The following is a 13,044-nucleotide window of genomic DNA, read 5'->3' as shown; positions in this document are numbered from 1 at the left end:
AGAGATCCTAGGGGGTCAAATCCACATTCGTAAGGTGAAAGTTTTTCTGCGTCGGGGTTTATTTGTGGTAGTCAGAACGAAACAATAATTAAAATGATTGATAGTACTGATGTGATTGCTAGGATAGTTATAATTAGACTCATTATCTTTCCTTGGACTTTAACCAAGATTAGATGGTTGGAAGCCACCTGTACTGTCTTTTATACTAGAAAGATTATGATCCTCATCAGTAGATAGAGACGTATAAGAATAGTCATACTACGTCAACAAAGTGTCAGTATCAGGCGGCGGCCTCGAATCCAAAGTGGTGGTTTGAAGTAAAGTGGTAGAGTACTTGACGTAGAAGACAAACAGCCAGGAATGTTGAGCCAATAATTACGTGTAGGCCGTGGAATCCTGTGGCCACAAAGAATGTTGATCCATATACTCCATCTGCGATCGTAAAGGGGGCTTCATAGTATTCTAGGGCTTGTAAGAAAGTAAAGTAGAAGCCCAGAAGGATTGTAAGGGTAAGAGATTGGATGGCTTGTTTTCGTTCTCCTTCTATAAGGCTGTGATGGGCTCATGTCACAGTTACACCGGAGGCCAGAAGGACGGCTGTATTCAATAGTGGTACTTCGAATGGGTCCAGGGGTGTGATTCCTGTTGGGGGTCAGCAACCTCCTAGTTCAGGGGTTGGTGCTAGGCTTGAGTGGTAGAAGGCTCAGAAAAATCCTGCAAAGAAGAATACTTCTGAGGTAATGAACAGGATCATCCCGTAACGTAGTCCTTTTTGAACTGGAGGGGTGTGGTGGCCTTGGAAGGTCCCTTCTCGGACAATGTCCCGTCATCATTGGTATATAGTTAGGAGGGTTAGTACTAGGCCTAGAGTTATAAGGAGGGTTGAATGGAAGTGGAATCAAATTGCAGTGCCGGATGTTAGCAGCAGGGCGCCAATTGCTCCGGTGAGCGGTCAGGGGCTTGGGTCTACCATGTGGTATGCGTGTGCTTGGTGGGCCATTAGACGTTTTCTTGTAGGTATAGGCTTAAGAGTAGGACGAAGACATATGCCTGAATCATTGCTACGGCAACTTCTAGAAGAGTGAGTAAGAATAAGATTGTGGCTGTTAAGATGGCCACGGTTGGCATAATTGGAGAAGAACAAATGCTGCTGTAGCAATTAGTTGGATGAGTAGGTGGCCAGCTGTTAGGTTGGCAGTTAGTCGGACTCCAAGGGCTAAGGGTCGGATAAACAGGCTAATCGTTTCGATAATAATTAGTACAGGAATAAGTGGTGCTGGGGTGCCCTCGGGGAGGAGATGTCCTAGGGCAGCTGTAGGTTGGTTTCGCATACCGATGATTACTGTGGCTAGTCACAGAGGGACGGCAAGGCCCATATTAAGAGAAAGTTGTGTAGTTGGTGTAAATGTGTAGGGGAGAAGTCCTAACATGTTGATAGTAATAAGGAAGAGCATTAAAGATGTAAGCAGAACTGCTCATTTGTGTCCTCCTGGGTTAATAGGAAGAAGAAGTTGTTGTGTGAATCGATTAATAAATCAGCCTTGAAGGGTTAATACTCGATTGTTCAATCATCGTGTTGTAGGGGTGGGGTATAAAGTTCATGGGAGTGCGATTGCTACCGCAATAAGGGGAATACCTAGGTAAGAGGGGCTCATGAATTGGTCAAAGAAGCTTAGTATCATGGTCAGTTTCAGGGTTCAGGTTTAGCTTTTTCAGCTCCTACAGTTGTAGGTTCATTGTTGAAATTATGGGCTAGGACTTTTGGGGGGATGACTGTTAGGAAAATTAGTCAAGAGAAGACAAGAATTGCAAATCAAGGAGCGGGGTTCAATTGAGGCATGTCACTAGAGGTGGTTGGGGGCCACCAATCTTCAGCTTAAAAGGCTGACGCTAGGCCCAGTTTAGCTTCCTAGTGAGGCGTCTTCAAGTATGAGTGAGGATCAGTTTTCAAAGTGTTCTAGAGGAACAGCCTCTACCACAATTGGCATAAAGCTGTGATTTGCACCACAAATTTCAGAGCATTGCCCGTAGAATACACCGGGACGGGAGGCGATAAAGGCGGTTTGATTCAGGCGTCCTGGTACTGCGTCTATTTTTACTCCTAGTGCTGGAACAGCTCAGGAGTGAAGTACGTCTTCCGCTGATACAAGAACTCGAATAGGAGATTCTATTGGAACAACCATTCGGTGGTCTGTTTCTAGTAGTCGGAATTGTCCTGGTACTAGGTCTTGTGTAGGAACCATATAGGAGTCGAAGCCAAGGTCTTCGTAGTCTGTGTACTCATAGCTTCAGTATCACTGGTGTCCCATGGCTTTAATAGTTAGATGGGGGTCGTTAATCTCGTCCATGAGGTAAAGAATTCGTAGGGAGGGAAGTGCAATTAAAATAAGGATTACTGCCGGCAGGACAGTTCACACAATTTCAATTTCTTGAGAATCTAGAATGTATTTGTCAGTAAGTTTGGTGGAAACCATTGACACAATAATGTAAAGAACCAGTGTGCTAATTAGGAGTACGATCATTAGGGCGTGGTCGTGGAAATGTAGGAGTTCTTCTATTACAGGGGAGGCCGCGTCTTGCAATCCTAGTTGTGAGGGATGTGCCATTTAGCTCTGGGCTAAGACACGCGGGAGTTTAACCCACAATTTTGCCTCGACAAGGCAAGGTAATCGTTTTACTAGTGTCTTATTTAAGAAAGTGGCAGAGTGGCCATGCAGTTGGCTTGAAACCATCTCACGGGGGTTCGATTCCTCCCTTTCTCGTTATTTTGCTTGTACTTGCACGAAAGCCGGCTCTTCAAAGGTGTGGTAAGGAGGTGGGCAGCCGTGTAGTCATTCTACGTTCGTCATGGTAAGCTCTACTGATGATACTTCTCGTTTGGCGGCAAATGCTTCTCAAAGAATAAATAAGAACATAATTACTGCTACTAAAGAGATTAATGACCCGATTGAAGACACCGTGTTTCAAAGGGTGTAGGCATCTGGGTAGTCCGAGTACCGTCGTGGCATTCCGGCTAGCCCCAGGAAGTGCTGTGGGAAGAAAGTTAGATTTACCCCTACGAACATAACCCCAAAGTGGATTTTTGTTCAGGTGCTGTGAAGGGTGTATCCTGAAAATAGCGGGAATCAGTGCATGAATGCGGCCATGATGGCAAACACAGCACCCATTGACAGAACATAGTGGAAGTGTGCTACTACGTAGTATGTGTCGTGTAGAACAATGTCTAGGGAGGAATTGGCTAGTACAATCCCTGTGAGCCCCCCGACCGTGAATAGGAAAATGAAGCCCAGAGCTCAAAGAAGGGGAGTATCCCATTTGATTGAGCCCCCGTGCAGTGTCGCAAGTCAGCTAAAGACTTTTACTCCGGTGGGAATAGCAATAATCATTGTTGCTGATGTAAAGTAGGCTCGTGTGTCTACATCCATTCCTACGGTGAACATGTGGTGGGCTCATACGATAAACCCTAGAAGTCCGATGGCCATCATGGCTCATACCATTCCCATGTATCCGAAAGGTTCTTTTTTGCCGGAATAATAGGCTACAATGTGGGAGATCATTCCAAATCCTGGTAGGATTAAAATGTAAACTTCCGGGTGGCCAAAGAATCAGAATAGGTGTTGATATAGAATTGGGTCCCCTCCCCCTGCCGGGTCAAAGAAGGTCGTATTTAGATTTCGGTCTGTTAGGAGCATTGTAATCCCAGCAGCTAACACAGGGAGTGAGAGAAGAAGGAGAACGGCCGTTACAAGCACGGATCACACAAATAGGGGTGTTTGATATTGTGAGATTGCAGGGGGTTTCATATTAATAATTGTGGTAATAAAATTAATGGCCCCAAGAATTGATGAGATACCTGCTAGATGAAGAGAGAAGATAGTTAGATCGACGGACGCTCCGGCGTGGGCAAGATTACCTGCCAAGGGCGGGTAGACTGTTCATCCGGTTCCTGCCCCGGCCTCAACCCCGGATGAGGCAAGAAGGAGGAGGAATGAGGGCGGAAGTAGTCAGAAGCTCATGTTGTTCATTCGTGGGAATGCCATGTCTGGTGCCCCGATCATAAGGGGGACTAGTCAGTTCCCAAAGCCACCAATTAGAATTGGCATTACTATGAAGAAGATTATTACGAAGGCGTGCGCCGTAACGATGACGTTATAGATCTGATCGTCTCCGAGAAGTGCCCCGGGTTGGCTCAGTTCTGCTCGGATTAAGAGACTTAAGGCAGTGCCTACTATCCCTGCTCAGGCACCAAATACTAGGTAAAGGGTACCAATATCTTTATGATTAGTTGAGAAAAATCAACGTGTAATTGCCACAGGTAGGATGGCCGAAGGTTTAGGCGGCGGATTGTAGCTCCGAGGACAGAGGTTTAACTCCTCTTCTTACCACAAGCTCTGTGGTGAAGTTCATGTCAGGTTGCAAACCTGAAGACGCAGGTTAACGCCTGCCGGGGCTTTCTCCGCCTCTCTCCCGGACGGCGGGGAAAGTAGATGGATGCTCGCTGGTTAGGGCGCTTAGCTGTTAACTAAGAGTTTGTAGGATCGAGGCCTTCCCATCTAGAAAGGCTTTAGCTTAATTAAAGTGTCTGGGTTGCATCCAGAAGATGTGGGATAAATCCCTGCAAGTCTTATCAGGGGCTAGGAGATTTTCACTCCTGCTTGGAGCTTTGAAGGCTCATGGTCTAAATGCTATCCTAAGCCCCTAGGCTAAAAGGGCCAGGGCGGTTGGGGTAAGGGGGAGGAGGCAGGTTGATAAAACGATAGCCGCGGATAGGGGGAGGGAAGGCTGTTTAGTTGCGGTTCGTCAGGGGGCAGTGGAGTTAATGGTGTAGGGGGAGAGGGTAAGGGTTATGGCGTAGCTTAGTCGAAGGTAGAAATAAAGACTTAATAGGGCTGTAAGGGCTATCACGGTGGCAGTGAGAGGAAATCCCTGGCTGGTGACTTCTTGGAGAATTAGTCATTTAGGCATGAATCCGGTTAGTGGGGGTAAGCCCCCTAATGAGAGAAGAATAAGGCAGGCCAGTGCGGTCAGGGTGGGGGCTTTAGTTCAGGTTGAGGCGAGGGTAATAGTTTTGGTTGAGCCAACATTGTTTAGGGTGAGGAAGGCGGCTGTTGTTATGGCAATGTAGGTAATTAGGGCTATTAGTGTTATTTGGGGGGCCATTTGGGCCACTAGAATTATTCACCCTAGATGTGCGATTGAGGAGTATGCCAGGATTTTGCGTAGTTGGGTTTGATTAAGGCCCCCTCAGCCTCCTACTAATGTAGAAGAGATTGCTAGTGTTGTAAGTAAGTAAGGGTGGGCGTTATCCGCAACTTGAAGGATTAGTGCGAATGGGGCTAGTTTTTGTCAAGTAGATAACACTAGTCCTGTGGTCAGTGTGATTCCCTGGAGAACTTCAGGAAGTCAGAAGTGCATGGGGGCCAGCCCAATTTTTAGTGCCAAGGCCGTAACGGCGATGGAAGAGGCGATGGGGTGGGAAAGTTGGGTAATTTCTCACTGTCCAGTGATTCATGCGTTGGTAGTGCTAGCAAATAGAAGTATAGCTGCTGCTGTGGCTTGTGTGAGGAAGTACTTGGTTGTGGCTTCTACGGCTCGGGGGTGATGCTGGTAGGCCATTATGGGGACGATGGCGAGGGTGTTAATTTCCAGACCCATTCATGCTAACAGTCAGTGGGAGCTTGCAAAGGTTATTGTAGTTCCTAGGCCCAGGCTAGACAGTAGGATTGTGAGTACGTAAGGGTTCATTAGTAGGGGAAGGATTTTAACCAACATGTTCGGGGTATGGGCCCGAAAGCTTATTTAGCTGACCTTACTAGAAAGTGGTGTAGTGGAAGCACCCAGAGTTTTGATCTCTGGAGGATGGGTTCGAATCCCTTTTTTCTAAGGAGCCGGGGGGAGTCTAACCCCCGTGGTTCACTCTATCAAAGTGGCCCTTAGGCGTTCAGGCACAGCTCCGGGTCTATCTAGAATTGGGGAGGGAGACCTGCAGTTCCCACTGGAAGGGAAATATGTCAGAGGATCAGTGCTAGTGTAAGGGGGAGGAAGTTTTTTCACACTAGATGTATTAGTTGGTCATATCGGAATCGTGGGTAGGAGGCCCGAACCCACAGGAATAGCCCAGAAAGAAGGGCTGCTTTAAATATGATGCTAATGGTAGTAAATTCAGGAAATGAGGGGAAGTGTGAGGCCCCTATAAAGAGCACTGCTGATAGGGTATTTATGAAGAGAATGTTGGCGTATTCGGCCAGGAAGAAAAGGGCGAAAGGTCCCCCGGCGTACTCTACGTTGAACCCGGATACAAGTTCTGATTCTCCTTCAGTTAGATCAAATGGTGCCCGGTTGGTCTCTGCCAGTGTGGAGATATATCACATTGCTGCAAGAGGTCATGCTGGGGCTAGTAGTCAAATTCCTTCTTGTGTGGTGCTGAACATTGATAGGGTGAAACCTCCTGTAAATACGATAGTGCATAGAAGAATGAGTCCTAGGGCTACTTCGTAGGAAATGGTCTGGGCAACGGCTCGCAGAGCCCCAATTAGGGCATATTTTGAATTAGATGCTCACCCAGATCCTAGGATTGAGTACACGGCCAGGCTGGACAGGGCTAAAATAAAGAGTATACTGAGATTTAGGTCGGTGACTGGAAAGGGCAGGGGTAGGGGCGCTCATAGTGTAAGTGCCAGTGTGAGGGCTAAGGTAGGAGTAGCTAGGAATAAGAATGGGGAGGATGTGGAGGGTCGGACAGGTTCTTTAATAAAGAGCTTAACTCCGTCTGCGATTGGTTGAAGTAGTCCGTAAGGGCCTACCACATTTGGTCCTTTCCGCAGTTGCATATACCCCAAGACCTTTCGTTCGATTAAGGTCAGGAAAGCTACGGCTAGTAGGACAGGTACGATGTAGGCAAGGGGGTTAATGATGTGGGCTATGATAATGTGAAGCATAGCTAAGGAGAGGATTTGAACCTCTGGGAGGGAAGGCTTAGGCTTCCTGCATTTACCGGGCTCTGCCACCTTAGCGCGCCCTTCTCTTGGGCCGGGGGTTGCCCCCCTTTACCTGCTTCAGTTGTATTCAGCAGGTTGGGGGGAGGCGTGCCTAAAGCATGGGCCTCATCACTCCGGTCCTTTCGTACTAGGAAGGGTGGCTTCACAGATAGAAACTGACCTGGATTACTCCGGTCTGAACTCAGATCACGTAGGACTTTAATCGTTGAACAAACGAACCCTTAATAGCGGCTGCACCATTAGGATGTCCTGATCCAACATCGAGGTCGTAAACCCCCTCGTCGATATGGACTCTGGGAGGGGATTGCGCTGTTATCCATCTCTACTTGGTTCGTTGGTCGGCATAAAGCCGGATCATTATTGGTCAAATGTTTTGTGACTTAGAGCTGTGGCTCTGGGTTTTAGGGTGTTCCCCTATCCACTCGGGAGCTTTGTTATCTCCCGTGGTCGCCCCAACCGAAGACGCTTGTGCCATAATCACGTTGTTTGAGGGTCCAGTTAGCGGCCGCTTTTCGTGGTTGGTTGGCGTCTAAAGCTCCATAGGGTCTTCTCGTCTTGTGTGTGTATACCCGCTTCTGCACGGGTAGATCAGTTTCATTGACCGGGAAAAAGAGACAGTTAAACCCTCGTTATGCCATTCATACAGGTCTCCATTTAAAAGACAATTGATTGCGCTACCTTTGCACGGTTAAAATACCGCGGCCGTTAAACTTTTGGTCACAGGGCAGGCGGGACCTCCTATAATTAGTGGTGGCAGGAGGCGATGTTTTTGGTAAACAGGCGGGGTTTAGGTTTGCCGAGTTCCTTTTTATCCTTTAAGTCTTTCCCTTGATTTAAGCACTCCTGTGTGGGGGTAACGATGTTCTATTACATGGTCTTCTCGGCCTAGGGCGGCGGTGGTGCATTGCCCTCTTTTGTTGGGTTCGTTAATTGTCGATGGGATGTCCGATTCGACTTACACATGTGCTGGGAGAAGGTCTTTCTTCTTATTACTCGTTCTAGCATGGTCCCTCCTATGGGGGCATAGGATGGCCCAGTAATACTAGGGGCTTTGGAGATTTTAATGTTATAATAGGCTTGGGTTGGTCTGAGCTTTAACGCTTTCTGTTCAGATGGCTGCTTTTAGGCCCACTGAAACCTAGGGCCTTAGTTTAATATATTCCTTAGCCTCCTGTTTAAGGTTGTGTCCTTTGTTAAGGGAGCTGTACCTCCCTTGACTAACTCCCGCGGGTGTCCTTTGTGCCTTGTTTAAGTAAAACTGTTGTGGGCGAGGGCGCAGCGGGGCTGAACTTCTATTCATTTCTTGGGCAACCAGCTATAACCTGACTCGGTAGGTCTTTCACCTCTACTCGGGGGTCTTCCCACTCTTTTGCCACAGAGACGGGTTGGCCCTATAATAGGCTGCCCCGGAGTAGCTCGTCCGGTTTCGGGGGTTCAAACTAGAGGTCTCTTTGCTTGAGGTTACTGGCTAGATCATGATGCAAAAGGTACGAGATGTAGTCTCTGCTTTTATCTACTTTAGTGCGTTATTTCATTTCTCTTTCAGCTTTCCCTTGCGGTACTTTGTCTATAGCGTCTTTATTTCCTTTTCTGTCGCCCGTACTGGGGTGGTCGAATGGTTTAGTCTGTGCTTTTAGCTTTTTGTAGGACTATCTATATCATTAATTTGGTTTTTATAGTCTGAGCTAGCTGTTTAGTTCAGGGTGATCCAACTTGCATGGATGTCTTCTCGGTGTAAGGGAGTCGCTTAACTGTCTCAGCCACACCCTGATTATTCCAAGTGCACCTTCCGGTACACTTACCATGTTACGACTTGCCTCCCCTTGTGACGGATGTTGTGTTATTTACCTTGGTGTAGGCGGTTGTTGGGGAGAGTGACGGGCGGTGTGTGCGCGCTTCAGAGCCGGCTTCAAGGGGGCACTCTATTCCCCCTTTACTGCTAAATCCACCTTCGGATTGTCGTTTCAGACAACCTTCCGTGAATAATCTGGATCAGATAGTGTAGCCCATTTCTTCCTACTTCGTACGCTACACCTCGACCTGACGTTTTGAGTATTACTCATTCTGCTTACTGTAGTACCTTCACAGGGTAAGCTGGCGACGGTGGTATATAGGCGGGAAAAGCAAGGAGTAGTGAGGTTGAACGGGGGTTATCGGTTCTAGAACAGGCTCCTCTAGGGGGGTCTGAAGCACCGCCAAGTCCTTTGGGTTTTAAGCTGGCGCTCGTAGTCCCCTGGCGGATATTTGTTGTACTGGAATATCTAAGTTTACGGCGGGGCATAGTGGGGTATCTAATCCCAGTTTGTGTCCCAGCTGTCGTGGGTTCTGGTGGGAAGGGGTAAAGCTACTTTCGTGTCTATAATTCGAGCCCCTAGGTGCGTATGACGGCCTAAGGGGTCTTCGGCTTTAGTATTTTATTCTCCATAACCACTCTTTACGCCGAGTGAATCAACTAGGGCCTCTCGTATAACCGCGGTGGCTGGCACGAGTTTTACCGGCCCTCTTAACCCTGACTAAGTCAAGTTTTCACTTATGGCTTAATGTCTATCACTGCTGAATTCCCTTGGGGGTGTGGCTAAGCAAGGCGTCTTGGGCTAAAAAGTGTGCCTGATACCGGCTCCTCGTCCCCGGACGGGGGATTGAGGGCATCCTCACAGGGGTGCGGAGGCTTGCATGTGTAAATTGGGTTAAAGCTGATAATAAAGTCAGGACCAAACCTTTGTGCCCGTGGGGCTTTCTACGGCCCATCTTAACATCTTCAGTGTTATGCTTTGCTTAAGCTACACTAGCCACACAGTAACATCTTTTTGCAACACTATATATACCAACACGTAACAGAACTCGTTGAAGACGCCAGTCGAGTCTTTCATGGTTTCGGGGTTTGACATGAATATTAGACTTTTTCGGGCGTAGGGGGTAGGGGGGTTTGTCGCGCGAAAAAACCTCCTAGTTTTCCAAAGAAGGGGGGCAGTATAATAGGGTAGTGTGGGTTGAGAACTGATCTATTATGCACCTGATATCACTTATGTGGTTCTTCGATGAATGTTGATGGAGTATTGGACAGTTATTTCTCATTCAAGGAAATGTACACCCTTTAAACGTTAACATTAGGAAGGAGTCGCCAAATGCCAAGTGAAAGTGAAGGAAAAAAAAGGAACCAGATGCATGTATAGTGAACGCCCGGCATGGTGGGTAACGAGTCGTTAGTATGCCACCATTAACTTATGCCTGGAAAGTTCAATTCTTAGGGGGATTATAAATTTATGGCCCTGAAATAGGAACCAAATGCCAGGAATAGTTCATTCTGTGAAACCCCCACAATTTTTGTCCGTGATCTTATCATTAAGAGTATGCACGATTTAGTCGTGTTGGTCGGTTCTCACTACATTAAATAAGTATATATCTATTTTTGATGGGTAACGCAAGGAAAATGGTTTGATGGAGTAATAGGGATTAATCTATTTATCAGGTTTTCTTATTTATATTCTGAATCTTAATTTAATGCTTATGTATACCTTAGTTCAATTATTACTTGCTTTGTCCTTATTTATTGTTATTTGGTTATTATTGTGTTGTTCTTAGATTCAGTTATGTAATGTAAAGCAGTCATTTACCTGACATAATATGATATGGGGATTATACATAGTATGTACCTACACCATATATATATGTATAATTATACATAGTATGTACTATACCATCTGTGCATGGATATTGTACATACTATGAGTATACAACATTTGTATACCAAAGTACATATATTTGGCGGCGGGCGGCGGGCGGCGTGTCGCCAGAGAATAGTTTAACTTAGAATACTAGCTTTGGGAGTTAGAGGTGGAAGTTAAAATCTTTCTTTTCTGGGCCTCAGGGAGGACTTTAACCTCCGGTCTCCGGATTACAAAACCGGCGCTTTGAACTAAGCTACTGGGGCAGTTTCATTCTAGGGCTTTGTTCTCTATTCATCCGGCTAGCGGGGCGAGAACTAAGAATACAGAGAAGTAGATGACTGAGGCTACTTGCCCGATAATGACGTATGGGTGTTCTACTGGTATTCCTCCGATTCATGTCAAGATGATGACGTCTGCTACTAAAGTTCAGAATAGGAATTGTGTAATAGGTCGGAATGTTAGACCTCGTTGCTTTGAGGTGTGTAGAATGGGAACAACCATTAGTACTAAAATGGAGAATAGAAGGGCTAGTACTCCGCCTAATTTGTTGGGGATTGAACGCAGGATGGCGTAGGCAAATAGGAAGTATCACTCTGGTTTAATATGGGGTGGGGTGACCATGGGGTTGGCGGGTGTAAAATTATCTGGGTCTCCTAGTAAGTTGGGTGAAAAGAGGGCTAATGAGGTTAGTGCTAGTAGTATAACTGCGAAGCCTAGAAGGTCTTTGTAGGAGAAGTATGGGTGGAATGAAATTTTATCGGCGTCCGAGTTAAGGCCGGCAGGGTTATTTGATCCTGTTTCGTGTAGGAATAAAAGGTGGAGGATTGTGGCCCCTGCAATTACGAAAGGGAATAGGAAGTGGAATGCGAAGAATCGGGTTAGAGTGGCGTTATCTACGGAGAAGCCCCCTCAGATTCACTCTACTAGTGCGCCCCCCACATATGGGACGGCAGATAATAAGTTGGTAATTACAGTGGCCCCTCAGAAAGACATTTGTCCTCAGGGGAGAACGTAGCCTACAAAGGCAGTCATCATAACAAGAAGGAGAAGGACTACTCCAATGTTTCATGTCTCTTTGTAAAGGTATGAGCCGTAGTAAAGTCCTCGGCCAATGTGGGCGTAAATGCAGATAAAGAAGAATGATGCTCCGTTTGCGTGCATGCTTCGGATCAGTCAGCCGTAGTTTACGTCACGGCAAATGTGGGCAACAGAAGAGAATGCAGTTGCGATGTCAGAAGTGTAGTGTATAGCCAGGAATAATCCTGTTAAAATTTGTGCTGCTAAACACAGCCCTAAAAGTGAGCCGAAGTTTCATCAGACTGAAATGTTAGAAGGGGCTGGGAGGTCGACTAGTGCGTCGTTAGCGATTTTTAGGAGTGGGTGGGTTTTTCGTAGGCTTGCCATTAGGGTTTCTATAGTTGAATAACAACGGTGGTTTTTCGAGTCATTGGTCTCGGTTAGAATCCGGGTAGAAATTATGGTATACTTTGTGTGTCTTTGATTATTTGGGTTTGTTTTAGGGATGGTAGGTGTTGCATCCAATCCTGCCCCGTATTTCGCGGCATTAGGGTTAGTGATGTCTTCTGGAGCGGGTTGTGCTGTTTTAGCAATGTTTGGGTCTCCGTTTCTGGCCTTGGCTCTTTTCTTAATTTATTTAGGGGGGATGTTAGTAGTTTTTGGGTATTCGGCTGCCTTGGCAGCTGACCCGCACCCTGAAAGCTGGGGGGATGCGTCTGTCTTTGAGCATGCAATGTTCTACTTTGTGGTAGTCGTTGCAGGGCTACTTTATTTTGGCTCGTCATGATATGATTTTAGTGCGGGGGTGTTGAGTAGCTGTAAAGAATTGTTGATGGTTCGGGGAGATGTTGGTGGGGTTTCTATGCTTTATGCTTCAGGGGGTGTTATGATAGTGTTATGCGCTTGAGTTTTATTGCTAACCCTATTTGTAGTGTTAGAGTTGACTCGTGGTTTAAGTCGGGGGGCTTTACGGGCTGTTTAGGTAGAGGCTAAAAGGGTGGCCAGTCCTGTGGTGATTATGAAGATTATTAGATATGTCTTGATGATCCCTCGTTGGGCGTCGCTAGTGGCGGCGGATATTTTTGCCTGGGCTGAAGCTAGCCCTTTGGGGCCTGCGGCTTCAAATCAGGATTGGTCTACTAGTTGGTTGGCCATTGTTTGGCCTAAAACCAGGTTTAGTTTAGGGGCCAGGCGGTGTACTGTTGCGGGGAAGTAGCCAAGTATATTTGAGAAGTTGTGTAGTTTAATGATTGGGGTAGGTTTAAATTGTTTGGCAGTAAGGGCGGCTAGTTCTATGGCTGTTAGAAGTCCAATGATTGTGACGATAAGAGCAGCTAGTTTTAGTATAGGGGGTATGGTTA

General features: G+C 46.7%; 1 non-coding gene and 1 pseudogene across 1 annotated transcript; one reads left to right on the top strand and one right to left on the bottom strand.

The window, feature by feature from the left end:
• Positions 1-8,767: 8,767 nt before the first annotated feature.
• LOC143103463 (18S ribosomal RNA) lies at positions 8,768-9,720 on the bottom strand. Its single transcript, XR_012982825.1, has one exon. It is a non-coding gene; the product is annotated as an 18S ribosomal RNA (ribosomal RNA).
• A 2,408-nt stretch (positions 9,721-12,128) lies between these two features.
• Positions 12,129-12,665, top strand: LOC143103461 (NADH-ubiquinone oxidoreductase chain 6-like; annotated as a pseudogene).
• The last annotated feature ends 379 nt before the right edge of the window (positions 12,666-13,044 follow it).

Source organism: Alosa pseudoharengus, unplaced genomic scaffold (genome assembly GCF_046254945.1).
Source record: "Alosa pseudoharengus isolate Yale_2024_CS ecotype anadromous, Long Island Sound unplaced genomic scaffold, YU_APseudo_1.1 YU_APseudo_1.1_scf_422, whole genome shotgun sequence".
NCBI classification, from domain to species: domain Eukaryota; kingdom Metazoa; phylum Chordata; class Actinopteri; order Clupeiformes; family Clupeidae; genus Alosa; species Alosa pseudoharengus.
Note: the sequence above shows the minus strand (reverse complement) of the source record. Positions and strands in the feature narration are given on the sequence as shown.